General features: G+C 43.2%; 1 protein-coding gene across 2 annotated transcripts in view; it reads left to right on the top strand.

Annotated features, from left to right (window-relative positions):
- The window catches only part of LOC122815112 (zinc finger protein 260-like), a 743,919-nt gene that overhangs the window by 416,641 nt on the left and 311,621 nt on the right, over nucleotides 1–15,657 (top strand). The gene's annotated exons all lie outside the window — the stretch shown is intronic.

The following is a 15,657-nucleotide window of genomic DNA, read 5'->3' as shown; positions in this document are numbered from 1 at the left end:
TGTCTTTATAAGCAACAGTCATCTTTCCATATGTATGTTACAGTAGTATATCAGTAACATTATCTCCAGTGCCTCCGTATGTATAAGTTACAGCAGTATATCTGTAACATTATCAACGGTGCCTCCGTATGTATAAGTTACAGTAGTATATCAGTAACATTATCTCCAGTGCCTCCGTATGTATAAGTTACAGTAGTATATCAGTAACATTATCTCTAGTGTCTCTGTATGTATAAGTTACAGTAGTATATTAGTAACATTATCTCCAGTGCCTCCATATGTATAAGTTACAGTAGTATATCAGTAACATTATCTCCAGTGCCTCCGTATGTATAAGTTACAGCAGTATATCAGTAACATTATCTCTAGTGTCTCTGTATGTATAAGTTACAGTAGTATATCAGTAACATTATCTCCAGTGCCTCCATATGTATAAGTTACAGTAGTATATCAGTCACATCTTCAGTGCCTCCGTTGAAGGTTGTGCGTTAGGCCTGGCAAGCCAGCACGTAAAACTCTACTGCCAGTCATTAGCGGACCAGAGTTCCGCTGTGGCGACCCCTAACTGGGAAAAGCCGAAAGACGCAAACAAGTATATCAGTAACATTATCTCCAGTGCCTCCGTATGTATACGTTACAGCAGTATGTCAGTAACATTATCTCCAGTGCCTCCTTATGTACAAGTTACAGTATTATATCAGAAACATTATCTCCAGTGCCTCCATATGTATAAGTTACAGTAGTGTATCAGTAACATTGTCTCCAGTGCCACTGTATGTATAAATTACAGCAGTATATCAGTGACATTATCTCCAGTACCTCTATATGTGTAAGTTTACAGTAGTCAGCAAAAAGAAACCAAACCACACTCCGAGTTTACAGCGAAACAATAAAACGTGAAGAAACCAAACACTGGAAGGCTCACCACAGCAGAAAATCCTGTAACAATCCTATAAAAATTTGAAAATCCAACTTGTAAAATCCAAAGTCTTTTATTAAAGATGCAGCACACAAGGAGATAAGCGCTTTCGCGTGTTGTAACACACGCTTCTTCAGATCTATTTTAACAGTGGAGCAGTGAGTTTAAATACCCTAAGAAAGCTCAATCAGGATTTTAATACAAGTTAATTAAGCAATTAAATGCTGAATGAGAGCTCTAACTTTAAAGACACAATGCATGTTTTGATGTCATTAATGAAATACTAAAAATGGGTTGCAAAGCCCCAAAAACTATAAATATATATACTGTACAGATCTATGACATACATAAACTACAAACAAAGAACATAGCATATATGTATGTAAAAAGGATGAGTAGTAAAAAGTATAATTTATATTAAAACCATGATAAAATCAAAAGATATTTAATACATAACTATCATAAACATGATGAACAATATATGTATAAAAATCATGGCTGCAGAGACAAATAAAAACTTTCTAATCCACTAAAGGTCTAGAATATAGAGGGTGAATAGAGCAAGTACTATCTGCTTTTAAGCACTGACCTGAGGGATACATATTGATTAATGCCCGGTGGTAAATGGGCCCTTAACTTAAAAAATCCATTGTAGTTCAATGCTCTCCAATAAATTCATGTGGTCACCCCCTCTAATGCTGTGTTTAACTATTTGTAGGACTTTGAAGTTAAACATGTGTGTAGTATATTCCATAACATGTTTTGCTAACGCATTCTGTTCTTTATGTTGTCTAATGTCATAGACATGATTGTAAATTCTTTGTTTTAATTTTCTCTTGGTGAGTCCTACATAGAACGCCAAGCATGTATTGCAATTTGCCAAGTATATGACGCTCTCAGTATCACAGCAGGCATAAAATCTAGGAATGAACGTGAAGTTCAAATAAGGATGCACAAAGACCTGATCTATGGTTACATACCCACACATATTGCATTTCCCACAAGTGTAAGTGCCAACCTTACATGCATTTTTTATTATTGTTCCTACATTGGTATCTATTCTTGGATTATTACATAACAGTCTTTTAAGATTTTTGTGATTCCTATACGCAAAGTTAGGTTGATCACCTACTAACCTCCTAGTTTGGTCATCTACAATCAGCAATTTCCAATTGCTGCATATAATGTTCTTCAGTGACTTATTGTCATTGGTGTAAGTGATGGTGATCCTAATGACATCTGTATTATCTTTCAAGTTCATCTTTGGTGCTCGATTGAAAATTTTGTTAGACATAACAGGTCTTGCCTCATTCAAAACATCAGACCTAATTCTCTTTACCATGTTGGAATCATATCCTCTTTGTGAAAACAAATCTTGCATTAAATTAGCTTCCAAATACCTTGATGTTTCATTCTTGCATAACCTAGCTATCCTAGTAAATTGACTCCTGACTATACCAGGGAATGTATGTCTGGGGTGCATGCTGTTAAAGGATAGAAGCGTGTTTTTCCAACATGTTTTCCTATATAAAGTTGAAACCAGCCTACCTTCCTGTATGGACAAAGTTACGTCCAGAAAATTAATTTCAGTGGGGGATATCTCTGAAGTGAATCTGAGGAAATCACTGGTACTTTCTAAATAAACAAGAAATGTTTCAAATTCATGTCTTGATCCATCCCATACTAACAGTATGTCATCTACAAACCTCCTGTAGATGACAACCTTTTGGAACAACTCATGACTGAACATATATTGGGTCTCCCAGTGATACATCACCAGGTTGGCATATGTATTGGCACACGAAGTGCCCATTGCCACTCCCCATTTTTGATGGTAAAGGTGGTTTCCAAATGAAAAAACATTATATGATAGGACTAGTTCTAACAACTGACATATCAATATATGTCTATCATTACTGAAAGCAGTGTTGGTGATCAGAAGTTCCCTGATGGCTTGTATTCCTGCGTCATTAGGAATACAAGTAAAAGATTTTTCACATCAAGAGTAATCAATAGATGCTTGCCTATCATAAAGACTGTGTCCACACTTTCTATAGCCTCTAAAAGCTGGTATGTGTCCTTCAAAATAGTTGGTATTTGATTTACCAAAGGTCGAAGGGTCTTCTCCAAATAAATGGAGATGTTGTCTGTGGCCCAACCATCCCCAGAAACAATGGGTCACAAAGGTGGAGGGTGTATATTTTTGTGCATCTTGGGGAGGCCCTTTATTATGGGTATTTGTGCATTCTCTTTGTGAAAAAAGTTGAATAAATCTATATCAAGTTGTCGACACATAAGCATATCATATAAGCAATCATCTATCACTTTGTGGAACTCATGCAAAGTGTCAAGAGAAATCAGTCTGTATGTTTTATCATCAGCAAGCATATCTAACATATAGGAAACATAATCTTCAGTATCAAACAATACAAACCCCCTCCCTTGTCAGCCGGTCTAATAGTTATTGAATCATTCTCTATCAAGGATTTCAATGCCAGACTTTCACTTTTACTCATATTATAATATGTGCATTTCTTTTTACTGCCATAAAAATAATCATAGAGATCATGTTCACATACTCTAACAAAACATTCTAGATGAGCTGGAAGGGGGGGAGAAAAAACACTTTTAGCTTTAAAAGATAAAACAGCACATTGCTTACTAGTAGCAGCACCATCTTTGTTGCCAAACATCAATTTAAGAGCCACATTTCTTGCAAAGAGTCTAATATCCACACATAATGTGTGTAACTCACTTCCTTGGGAAGGTATAAAAGTGAGTCCTTTGTTTAAAAGAGATATATCTGAAGGAGACAATACTGGCCTCGATAAATTAAAAAACAAACAGTCTATTGTCTGCGACGCTGCCTGTGTTGTGTTCCTTCTTCTGAGTCTTTTCTCTTCCGTTTTTCCCAGCTGTTTACGCGCCCTCTTCTTTCTCCGAATTTCTTTATGGGATAAGGTAAAAAATGGCTCTGATCATTGTCCCCTTTTGAAGGCAAAATTTTGGGTATGGCTCCAGTCCGTGTAGAGACACCTAAATTCTTGTATGCTTCCTGATTAGGAAGCGGAGTGGGAAACGCGTTCTCACTACCAATAGTTGAAATATCCTCAGGTGGTGTAGCAAAAACAGCATCAGAGCTTGCATTGGAGGCAAGACTCTCAGGCTGGGCGTCAGATGGTATCGCGTGTACAGTTTCAGTAACAGTCACTTCCATTGATGTAGAAAGGGGCGGATCCCTTTCATTATTAGGTACTGAAGGTGTAAATCTCGGCCAAACGAAGACGTTCCCTGCAGAAGTCACGGAAGTCCCTCTGTAGTTTGCGGTGTGCAAGTTGCAGCAGTATATCAGTAACATTATCTCCAGTGCCTCCGTATGTATAAGTTGCAGCAGTATATCAGTAACATTATCTCCAGTGCCTCCATGTATAAGTTACAGTAGTATATCAGTAACATTATCTCCAGTGCCTCCGTATGTATAAGTTACAGCAGTATATCAGTAACATTATCTCCAGTGCCTCCGTATGTATAAGTTACAGCAGTATATCAGTAACATTATCTCCAGTGCCTCCGTATGTATACGTTACAGCAGTATATCAGTAACATTATCTCCATTGCCTCCATATGTATCAGTTACAGCAGTATATCAGTAACATCATCTCCAGTGCCTCCATATGTATGTTACAGTAGTGTATCAGTAACATTGTCTCCAGTGCCTCCGTATGTATATGTTACAGTAGTATATCAGTAACATTATCTCCATTGCCTCCATATGTATAAGTTACAGAAGTACATGTCAGTAATATCTCCAGTACCTCCATATGTTTGCTACAGTAGTATATCAGTAACATTATCTCCAATGCCTCCATATGTATCAGTTGCAATAGTATATCAGTAACCTTTATCTCCAGTGCCTCCATATGTATGCTACAGCAGTATATCAGTGACATTATCTCCAGTGCCTCCGTATGTATAAGTTACAGCAGTATATCAGTAACATTATCTCCAGTGCCTCCGTATGTACAAGTTACTGTGGTGGGTCTACTTTAAAATACCGACACGCCACTTCGCCGACACACAAACCACCGAGACCAGATAACTGACAACACAAAAAACCGACAACGCAAAACATCGAACACCATTACACCGACACACCGAACGTAAACAACACATTACACTACATAGCATAGCCACTAGCCCTAACCCAAACCCTAACCCTAAGGTCCGACACTATCGCACACTCACCCTACCTGCACCCTAACCCTAACTCACTTAACCCACCCCTAACCCTAGCTAAAAACCGTATTCCTTCTGAAAGGGAAGCAAGGTCATTAGACAGATGGGGTAAAAAGGTCTACACTTAAGCTACTCTCTCAGCTAGAGCTTTAAACTGTCAGTTTCACATGATACAATACCAAGAGTTTATGCTTGATCAATTAACTAAAAAACTAACCACTGATGAATCTCTTGATAAGAAATATGTATTAGAGATGGTAAATAACATACAGCAGGTTAGCAACCATTCCTTAAAATGTGGCTATGATGCACTGGAGGCTTCATTTAGATCAGCCATGACAGGCACAGTGATAAGAAGGCATGCATGGCTAAAGGAACAAGCTTTACCGGATCATGTTAAAGCTAAGCTGCTAGATGCTCCTATGGACAAGACAAGTTTGTTTGGTACACCTGCCCAGCAGGTTATGAAGAAAATGGAAGAAAAGGCAAAATCTGTTCAAACTGTTAAAGATTTCCTGCAGGTTCAGCCCCCAAGGTTTAGCAGGAACTGGCCTGCCAAAAATTGGTCCTTTCCTGACTCCACAAAATTTCAAAGGGGCAGGAATAGACGTTCCAGAGGCAGAAACCAATCCAGAGGAGGTGCCTACAGAGGACGACAATGGCAAGGTAGCAACAGAGGCACAGACACAGCCACTGCCACTACATCAGCACAACCACAGTGACTTAACCCTAAATCCGCCTACCAGGGAACAAGTAGCAGCTCCTCTAGGCGGAAAGTTAACCCTATTTTCAAAGAACTGGCACTACATAACAAAAGACAAGTGGATTTTACAAACCATAGATCAAGGTTACCGGTTTCACTTCCACACTTTACCAGTCAAAAGAGGAATGCCAAATCTACCTCCAAATCAAAAAACAGAGGCTCTACGCCAGATAATGGAGTTAGCAAACATGAGAGCTGTGGAAAGAGTGCCAACAGCAGAGCAAGGAAAGGGGTTCTATTCCAGACTATTCCTAGTTCCAAGAAAGGAAAAAAGTTGGAGACCAATTCTCGACCTGTCCACCTTAAATACATACATCATTGTCCCAAAATTCAAAATGCTGACCCTACAGCAACTTCTTCCCATGCTGGGCAAGGAGTCTTGGCTGGTAACTCTAGATCTCAAGGAGGCATACCTGCACGTCCCATTCGACCAATCTGCAGAAGATACCTCAGATTTCTTGCAGGATCAGAGCACTATCAATTCTCAGCATTGCCCTTTGGCTTATCTACTGCCCAGAGTATTCACAAAATGCCTGGCATCAGTAATCGCCCATTGCAGACTACAGGGAATTCAAATTTACCCATACCTGGACGACTGCCTGCTACAAGGGGACAACAAAAGCAAGCTGACAACAGATTTACAAAGGGTCATTTACTTGCTACAAGCACTGGGATACACAGTCAATTTACAAAAGTCAAGGCTGATACCATCCCAAACAAGGACATTCTTGGGCTGAATTGGACACAGTAAAACAAATGGCATTCCTGACTACAGAAAAACAAAAAGAACTTCCTCCTTACTTCTTGGCACTAACAAAACTGAACAAGTTAACAGCAAGAAAAGTACTGCAGGCCTTGGGCTTCATGGCATCATGCATAATCTTGGTTCCATTTGCCAGACTACATATGAGAAAACTACAGTGGTACCTAAAGAATTTATGGTCCCAACACAGGCACAGTCTAGAAACAGAAATCCCACTAATTCCATGCTTAAAACAGGAGTTCCTATGGTGGGCTCAGGCATGCCAGTCAAACCCAGGCCTACCCTTTCGCAGATGTCAAGCAAGCCAGACCATCACAACAGACGCTTCAGACCAAGGATGGGGGGCCCACATGCTGGACAAATGCGTGCAAGGATTGTGGACACAGGATCAACTTCACCTGCACATCAACCTAAAAGAAATGCTGGCAGTAAAACTGGCAATCCAAAAGTTCAAACCATTTCTCAAAGAGGGCCAGTTGATGATAAGGACAGACAACACCACAGTCATGTGGTACATCAACAAACAGGGAGGCACTCATTCATACCCCCTATGCAGAATGACCTTGGAGCTGTGGACCCTGGCACTCAGCTACAACATCCAGTTACAGGCAATATTTGTACCGGGAAAGACAATACTCTAGCAGACATATTAAGCAGAACCACTTCGGATGCCCACGAATGGAAGCTGCACCCGGACATCTTCAAGACCATCTCAAAGAAATGGGGAATGACACAGATAGACCTATTCGCATCACCTCTCAATCACCAGCTCAAAAAATTCTGCACAAGGACATTCCACCCACTAGCATGGAAAGTGGATTCGCTCTCCTTCAACTGGAAAGGCCTAACAGCATATGCATTCCCACCTCTTCCTTTGATACACAAGGTACTACTGAAAATCAAGGAAGAACGCAAGGATAATCCTGATAGCTCGAACTGGCCAAGACAACACTGGTACCCACTACTGAGGAGCATGTCTCGAACAATATGTGGCCAATACCCTGATGCCTTTGATGTTAACTCAGAACAACTACAGCATCATACATCCAAACCTAAAAACGTTGCAACTGACTGCATGGAACATCACATAGCAGCAGCTAATCCAGAACTTTCCCAAAGAGTTAAAGACATTATTCTTGAAGCACGCAGACCTTCAACAAGAAGGAACTATGCTGGAAAATGGAAAAGGTTTGTCATTTGGAGTACGGAAAGAGGAAAAGATGCGTCAAACATAGATATGCCTAACATTCTGGAGTATCTGGCCGAACTTCTTCATTCAGGCCTGTCCTACTCCTCCATCAAGATACATGCATCAGCTATTTCAGCAGAATACAGCTTTGATCCACCTGTTTTTTCGCACCCTTTGCTCAGGCAGTTCCTCAGAGGAATCAAGAATGTAAAACCTCCAAGGAAACCACCATTACCAGCTTGGGATTTAAACTTTGTGCTAGAAAAGTTGACACTATCACCCTTTGAACCAGCAGCAACAGCAGACCTACAACACCTGTCATGGAAAACTGCTTTCCTACTGGCAATTACTTCAGCAAGGAGGGTTTCAGAACTACAGGCCTTAATGGCAGTGCAACCCTTCCTAATCTTCCACCAAGATAGAGTGTCCATGAGGACTAATCCTACATTTATGCCCAAGGTGGTATCCAGAGTGTCTTTAAACCAGGCAATCCACCTACCTACCTTCTTTCCCAACCCACAAAACAGAGGGGAAAGAATACTGCATACCTTGGATGTACATAGACAGCTACGCTACTACTTGGACAGAACAAAAATAGCAGAAAGACTGACCAACTTTTTGTAGCCTATGCAACAGGAAGGGAAGGAAAAGCTATTTCCAAACAGACAATCTCCAAATGGATAGGAAATTGCATACAATTCTGTTACTCCTTCCATGGAAAACCAATTCCACAGAACATAAGACCTCATTCTACAAGGGCAACAGCCACTACCACAGCCTTCTTACGAGGAGTGGCAACCAAAGACATTATTGAGGCGGCTACTTGGACCTCCGTGCATACATTTGCCAAGCATTATAATTTGCCTCTATATTCCAGATCCCGAGCAGGGTTTGCCACTGCTGTACTGCAAGGGATCCTAAACACACCATAATCTACTTTTATCCTCCTCCCCTAGTTGGCTATGGTATTCTACCCAGTTGTTATGACTGCAGATGCATCCATGAAGGACATAGTACAGTTTTGTACCTACCATAAATGTAGATGTCCGAACTGGATAGCATCTGCAGTCAGGATTACCCTCCCTCCTTCCCCTCTGTGGTACTCCTAGGGTGTTTACCCTTCTAATAGCTAGCTCTTGGGGGGGAGTCTTTTATGGTGTATTTGTTTGTATATATGTACATACATGCTTATTGTTGTGTTTACCTCTATCTATTTGGAAACATTGGCATCTATCCAAATTTTAGCCTGCAAGAGGGCTACTGGCATCTGGGGCAAGAAACACTGAGGAAAATGGCGTCGGCTGATGCTTTTATACCCGAAGACCAACAGAGATGACGTCGGGTGGAGTGCGACATCAGCCGAGGCCGGACCCGGACTTTGGAATCCGGCCGACTGAAGGGCTGCCTGACGACAGGACAACCCAGTTGTTATGACTGCAGATGCTATCCAGTTCGGACATCTACATTTATGGTAGGTACAAAACTGTACTTTCCTGCTACCATTAGATCCCACTCTACCAGGGCAACAGCTACCTCTACAGCCTTTCTCAGGGGGGTTCCAACCAAGGAAATTTTAGAAGCTGCAGCTTGGAGTTCAGTACACACCTTTACCAAACACTATCACTTACCTCTTACTCTTAAGTCCAGGGCAGGCTTCGCCACTGCAGTTCTGCAGGGCCTTATTGCCTCCACTAACCCTCTATGATGTCCTTCAAGAATGCAGCTGCAGTCCTGACATACGGGTTGTCCTGCCTCAGGCAGCCCTTCGGTCGGCCGGATTCCAAAGTCTGGGTCCGGCGTCGGCTGATGTCGCCTCTTCCCTGACGTCAGAGCGGCTGGGGTATAAAAGCATCAGCCGACACCATCTTCTCCAGTCTTTCTTGCCGCGCGGTGCCCGAAGCAGAAGCAGTTCGCAAGTGCCGATCGGCCAGCTCCTGTGTTTTCAGATACCGAAGTCATCAAAAAGCTAAGTACCCCGTTGGGGAACCTTTTCTTGCCTCAGCCAATGTCAGACAAAACTGAAAAAGTTAATAATTGTTTGTCTTGTGGTAAACAAATACCTCATAAGGACTTCCATTCTTACTGCCTTCCCTGCCTCGGCCCAGACCACGACGTCTCGGCCTGTGCTGCCTGTGCTTGCTTCAACAAGCGCACACTTAGGCGCCGGGCAGAATTTGCTGAAGACTTTTTTGGGGAAAATTACTCCTATATCATGCCGTCGGAACTTCCGACAGCACACGTTTCCAAAAAACGGAAGGACCGGGACCGACCTTCGTGGCCCGCGACTTCCACCGACACCACGCCTAAGCCTACCGCGAGTGCATCGGTCTCTTCGGAGGAGGTAATTCAACCGCTCCAGGCTGACGACACCGCTTTACCACACACTTCGGTCCCGGAGGCTTCCCCGGTGCTGGTTGTTGTTTTTCCTCCTGAAACCGAAGCCCAAGATTTGCCTGACACCATACCGGTGGACAAAGTTACTCCAGCACGTGGGGCAGCTAGGCCTCCTGTGTCTATGTCCATCGAGGCCTACACACGTGCCAAGGCTGCCAGCCAGGCTAAGTCTCACCCTCCTAAATCTTTTCCTCAGACTCCCACCTTGGATAAACAGATTATGACTTTAGCTGCAGATCTAATTTCTTTAATCAGGGGCTCTCAGGCTCATCCAGACAGAGGTTCTCAGCCGCCTTCAGACAAAAGGCCTAGGGTTGAGCAGACAGATACCCTTTCTTCAGATGAAGCCTCTGGTGAGTCAGGCCTTTCAGATTCCCAGGAAGAACCCTTCCCAGCCTACGAGGATTCTGATGCAGATGAATCCATTCCCTCTGCCTCTCCTCCTGAGGATATTTCTTTCGGGGAAATTCTACACTCCATGAGAGAGCATTTTCAGTGGCAGGGCCAGGATTTCTCTGACTCCAGGAAAAGGCTTCGGACCTTCCTTAAGTTACCCCAGCACAGGCCTTTAGCTATTCCCCCAGTGTTAGATGTATTGGATGATGTGTACTCAGACTCCAGTACTTCTCCTGATTCTCTCCCTCCTGCTCCTGTCAAGCCAGACAGATATTACAGGGTTCCTGAAACTCACAAGCATCTCTTTAAGGCCCACTCTGTTGATCTAGAAACTATTTCTCAGGGGCCCAAACGAGTGGCGACTTCCACGGCCAAAAATCCTTTGCCCGCAGACAGGGAATCTAGGTCCCTGGAGAGGTGGGATAAAAAAGTTTATACCTCAACCACCCTTGCCATGAGGGCTCTTAACTGTCTTTTTCATATGTTTCAGTATCAGGATTTTCTGATGGACGATTTGCAGAAAAAGTTAGCCTCTCCTGAGCCTTTAGATAGAAAGGCTTTGCAGGATTTGGTTCATAATACTCAGCAGGTTAGCAATCATTTTCTTCAGTGTGGTTATGATGCATTGGAAGCTTCATGTAGGGCAGCTATGACAGGGGCCGTTATACGTAGACATGCTTGGTTGAAAGAGCAGTCATTGCCAGATCATGTTAAAGTAAAGCTTCTAGATGCACCTCTGGAAAAAGACAAGCTATTTGGTGCTGATGCACAGGGTGTGTTAAAATCAATTGAGGAAAAGGCTAAATCAGTACAAACAGTCAAAGATTTCCTCCAGGTTCAGCCACCAACGTTCAGCAGGAATTGGCCTTCAAAGAATTGGTCCTTTCCAGACACTGACAAGTTTCAAAGGGGAAAAAACAGGCGTGCTCGAGGTAGAGGGCAATACTGAGGCTCCTACAGGGGCCGCCAATGGCAACCAACTAATCAGAGAAGTGGCGCAGGGACTCCCACTGCTCCACAGGGACAATCACAATGACTTGCCTTTGACACCGCCGACCAAGGCTCAAAGAGAAGCTCCTTTAGGCGGAAAGTTATCCTTATTTTCAAAAAATTGGCACGTTTTTACAAAGGACGGATGGATTTTGAACCTAATAGACGAAGGTTACAGGTTCCGCTTCCATACCATACCAACAAGACAAGGCATGCCAAGCCTGCCACACAATCAAAGGGCAGAGGCACTCATACAAGTTTCAAAGCTGCTACAAATCAAAGCAGTAGAAAAGGTTCCTCCTCAGGAACAAAGCCAGGGATTCTACTCAAGACTGTTCCTTGTTCCAAGAAAAGAAAAGCAATGGAGACCTATACTGGACTTGTCCGCTCTAAACACTTTTCTCATTGTGCCAAAATTCAGAATGCTGACGTTACAGCAACTTCTTCCCATGCTGGGCAAGGGGTCTTGGCTGGTTACTCTGGACCTCAAGGAGGCATACCTGCATGTCCCAATCAGACACAGCTGCAGAAGATACCTCAGATTTCTTGGAGGGTCAGAGCATTATCAATTCTCAGCATTGCTTTTTGGCTTATCTACTGCGCCCAGAGTATTCACAAAATGCCTGGCATCAGTAATTGCACATTGCAGACTTCAGGGGATACAAATATACCCTTATCTGGACGACTGCCTTATACAAGCGGACAGCCAGCAAGCCTTGATAAGAAACTTGGACTATGTCATTCACTTACTACAGGCTTTGGGATATACAGTCACCATTCAAAAATCAAGACTACTGCCATCCCAACAAATAATTTTTCTAGGAGCCAAACTGGACACAAATTCACAAATGGCTTTCCTCACAGAAGAAAAACAAGAACAATTACCGGATTACTTCAGCAGCCTAGCAAAGCACACCCAGATGACTGCAAGGAAAATCCTGCAGGCCCTGGGTTTCATGGCATCTTGCATTCTCCTGATTCCACTGGCAAGACTACACATGAGAAAACTGCAATGGTACCTAAAAAGTTTATGGTCTCAACACAGCCACAACTTAGAAGCAATTATCCCACTCATCCCATGTCTACAAAAGGAATTTTTGTGGTGGGCACAAGCAAGCCTGCTAAACAAAGGCATGTCTTTCAACAAACCTCAAGCAAGCCAAACCATTACAACAGATGCCTCAGATCATGGATGGGGGGTGCACATGGAGGGCAGATGCATTCAAGGGCAATGGGCTCCCCGGGAATTGCATCTGCACATCAATCAAAAAGAGATGCTGGCAGCGATTCATGCAATCGAGGCCTTCGGAAAATTTCTTCAGCAAGGTCATCTGCTAATAAAGACAGACAACACCACTGTTATGTGGTACATAAACAAGCAGGGAGGCGCCCATTCTTACCCCCTTTGCAGACTAACAATGACTCTTTGGGAAAAGTCCCTGAAACTGAACATACAGTTGCAGTCCCAGTTTGTTCCAGGCAAGGGCAATATTCTGGCGGACAGTCTAAGCAGAAACATTATGGACCCTCACGAATGGATGTTGCATCCAGACATTTTTTCACAAATAACTCATGCATGGGGGAGGCCGGACATAGACCTCTTTGCCTCACACCACAATCATCATCTGAAAAAGTTCTGCTGAAGGACTCACCATCCTCAAGCCTGGAGAATAGATGCTCTCTCCTTCAGCTGGAATTCTCTAACAATCTATGCGTTCCCGCATCTACCATTAATGACCAAGGTATTACTGAAGATCAAAGCAGAACAACCAAAAGGCATTTTGATAGCTCCAGACTGGCCAAGACAGCACTGGTACCCATTACTAAGGAGCATAACTCGCACCAAACCGTGGCCCCTGCCTCTATGGCCTCTGCTTATAACTCAGCACAATTACAGGACTGTTCATCCAAACCTGCAAACATTGCAACTGACAGCTTGGAGGGTTACATGACTTCTACCCATATTTTTCTCTCCAAAAAAGTTCAAGAGATCCTACTGGAAGCACGCAGGCCTTCCACCAGAAAGACTTATTTAGCCAAATGGAAGAAGTTCAACATCTGGAATACCAACATGGGTCAGGATGCATCAGTAATGAACATCCCACAGATTCTAGAATACTTGGCAGAAATGTTTCACAATGGCCTTTCATATTCTTCCATAAAAATACACGCTTCAGCAATTTCAGCAAAATACAACTGTGATCCACCTGTGTTTTCACATCCTTTGCTAAGACAGTTTCTAAGGGGGATAAAGAATATCAAACCTCCAGGAAAACCACCAGTGCCTGCATGGGACCTCAATTTCGTCTTGGAAAAATTAACTCTTCCACCTTTTGAGCCAGCAGCATCTTCAGAATTGCAATTTCTCTCCTGGAAAACAGTTTTCCTGTTGGCAATTACTTCAGCAAGAAGAGTCTCGGAGATACAGGCCCTTATGGCAGTACCTCCATTTCTCATTTTTCATCAGGACAGAGTCTCTTTAAGAACCAATCCTTCTTTCATGCCGAAAGTGATATCCAGGGTTTCTCTAAATCAAGCAATTCACCTGCCTACTTTCTTTCCCAATCCTCAAAATAAAGGAGAAAAACTTCTGCACACTTTGGACATACACAGACAATTGCGCTATTACTTGGATAGAACAAAGGCCAACAGAAAGTCTGACCAACTATTTGTAGCTTACGCTCCTGGAGTACAAGGGAAGGCAATTTCCAAACAAACAATTTCAAAATGGATTGGAAACTGCATCAGATTCTGCTACTCTTTCCATGGAAAAGGTGTGCTAGCCAATATCAGGCCACACTTCACCAGAGCTACAGCCACCTCCACAGCCTTTTTAAGAGGGGTGGCTACAAAGGACATTTTAGAAGCTGCTACATGGAGCTCCGTGCATACATTTTCCAAGCATTACAACCTGCCTTTATATTCCAGATCCCGAGCAGGCTTTGCTTCTGCAGTCCTGCAGGGCATTTTAGCTACACCATCATTATCTTAGATCCTACCACCCCCAGCTTGGCTATGGTATTCAACCCATATGTCAGGACTGCAGTTGCATTCTTGAAGGACATAGTACAGTTTTGTACCTACCAAAAGTGTAGATGTCCGATAGATATGCAACTGCAGTCAGGTTTTCCCTCCCTCCTACCCCTCTGTAATTATCTTTTTGGGTCCACTCCCCCCCCCCCTTTTCATATTATATTTTCATAGTATTTATGGTGTATCTGTTTATTACTGTTGTGCATGTCTGGAATTTTATCCATTCTCTAAATTTAGCCTTCCTTGGAGGGCACCTGGCATTTGGGGCAAGAAACACTGAAGAAGATGGCGTCGGCTGATGCTTTTATACCCCAGCCGCTCTGACGTCGGGGAAGAGGCGACATCAGCCGACGCCGGACCCAGACTTTGGAATCCGGCCGACCGAAGGGCTGCCTGAGGCAGGACAACCCATATGTCAGGACTGCATTTGCATATCTATCGGACATCTACATTTATGGTAGGTACAAAACTGTACTATTCCTCCCCCTACCTTAGTTTTGGGATTCAACCCAAGTGTGATGACTGCAGCAGGGTAAAACAATGAACATAGTACAGTTTTGTACCTACCATAAATGTAGATGTTCGAGTGTTCACCCTGCTGCAGTCCAGGTTACCCTCCCTCCATCCCCTCAGATCTACTGGCTAAATCTCTGCTATGCCTTACTGATGTATTTGCTTATAGCTGAAGGGATTTTGTGTTTGTGCAGTGTTCACTCCATTTGGTACTAATTCTGACCACCTTTTGGGAGCACCTGACATCTGGGGCAAGAAAAACTGAAGAAAATGGCATCGGTTGCATTATATATACCCCTGGCGCACTGACGTCAGGGAAGAGGCGACAGCAACCGACGCCGGACCAAGACTTTGGAATTCCGGCCGATTGCGGGGACCGCCTGATGACAGGATAACCCCAAGTGTGATGACTGCAGCAGGGTGAACACTCGAACATCTACATTTATGGTAGGTTGCAGCAA

This window comes from Protopterus annectens, chromosome 11.part0, assembly GCF_019279795.1.
Source record: "Protopterus annectens isolate FY-2018-M chromosome 11.part0, PAN1.0, whole genome shotgun sequence".
NCBI classification, from domain to species: domain Eukaryota; kingdom Metazoa; phylum Chordata; order Ceratodontiformes; family Protopteridae; genus Protopterus; species Protopterus annectens.
Note: the sequence above shows the minus strand (reverse complement) of the source record. Positions and strands in the feature narration are given on the sequence as shown.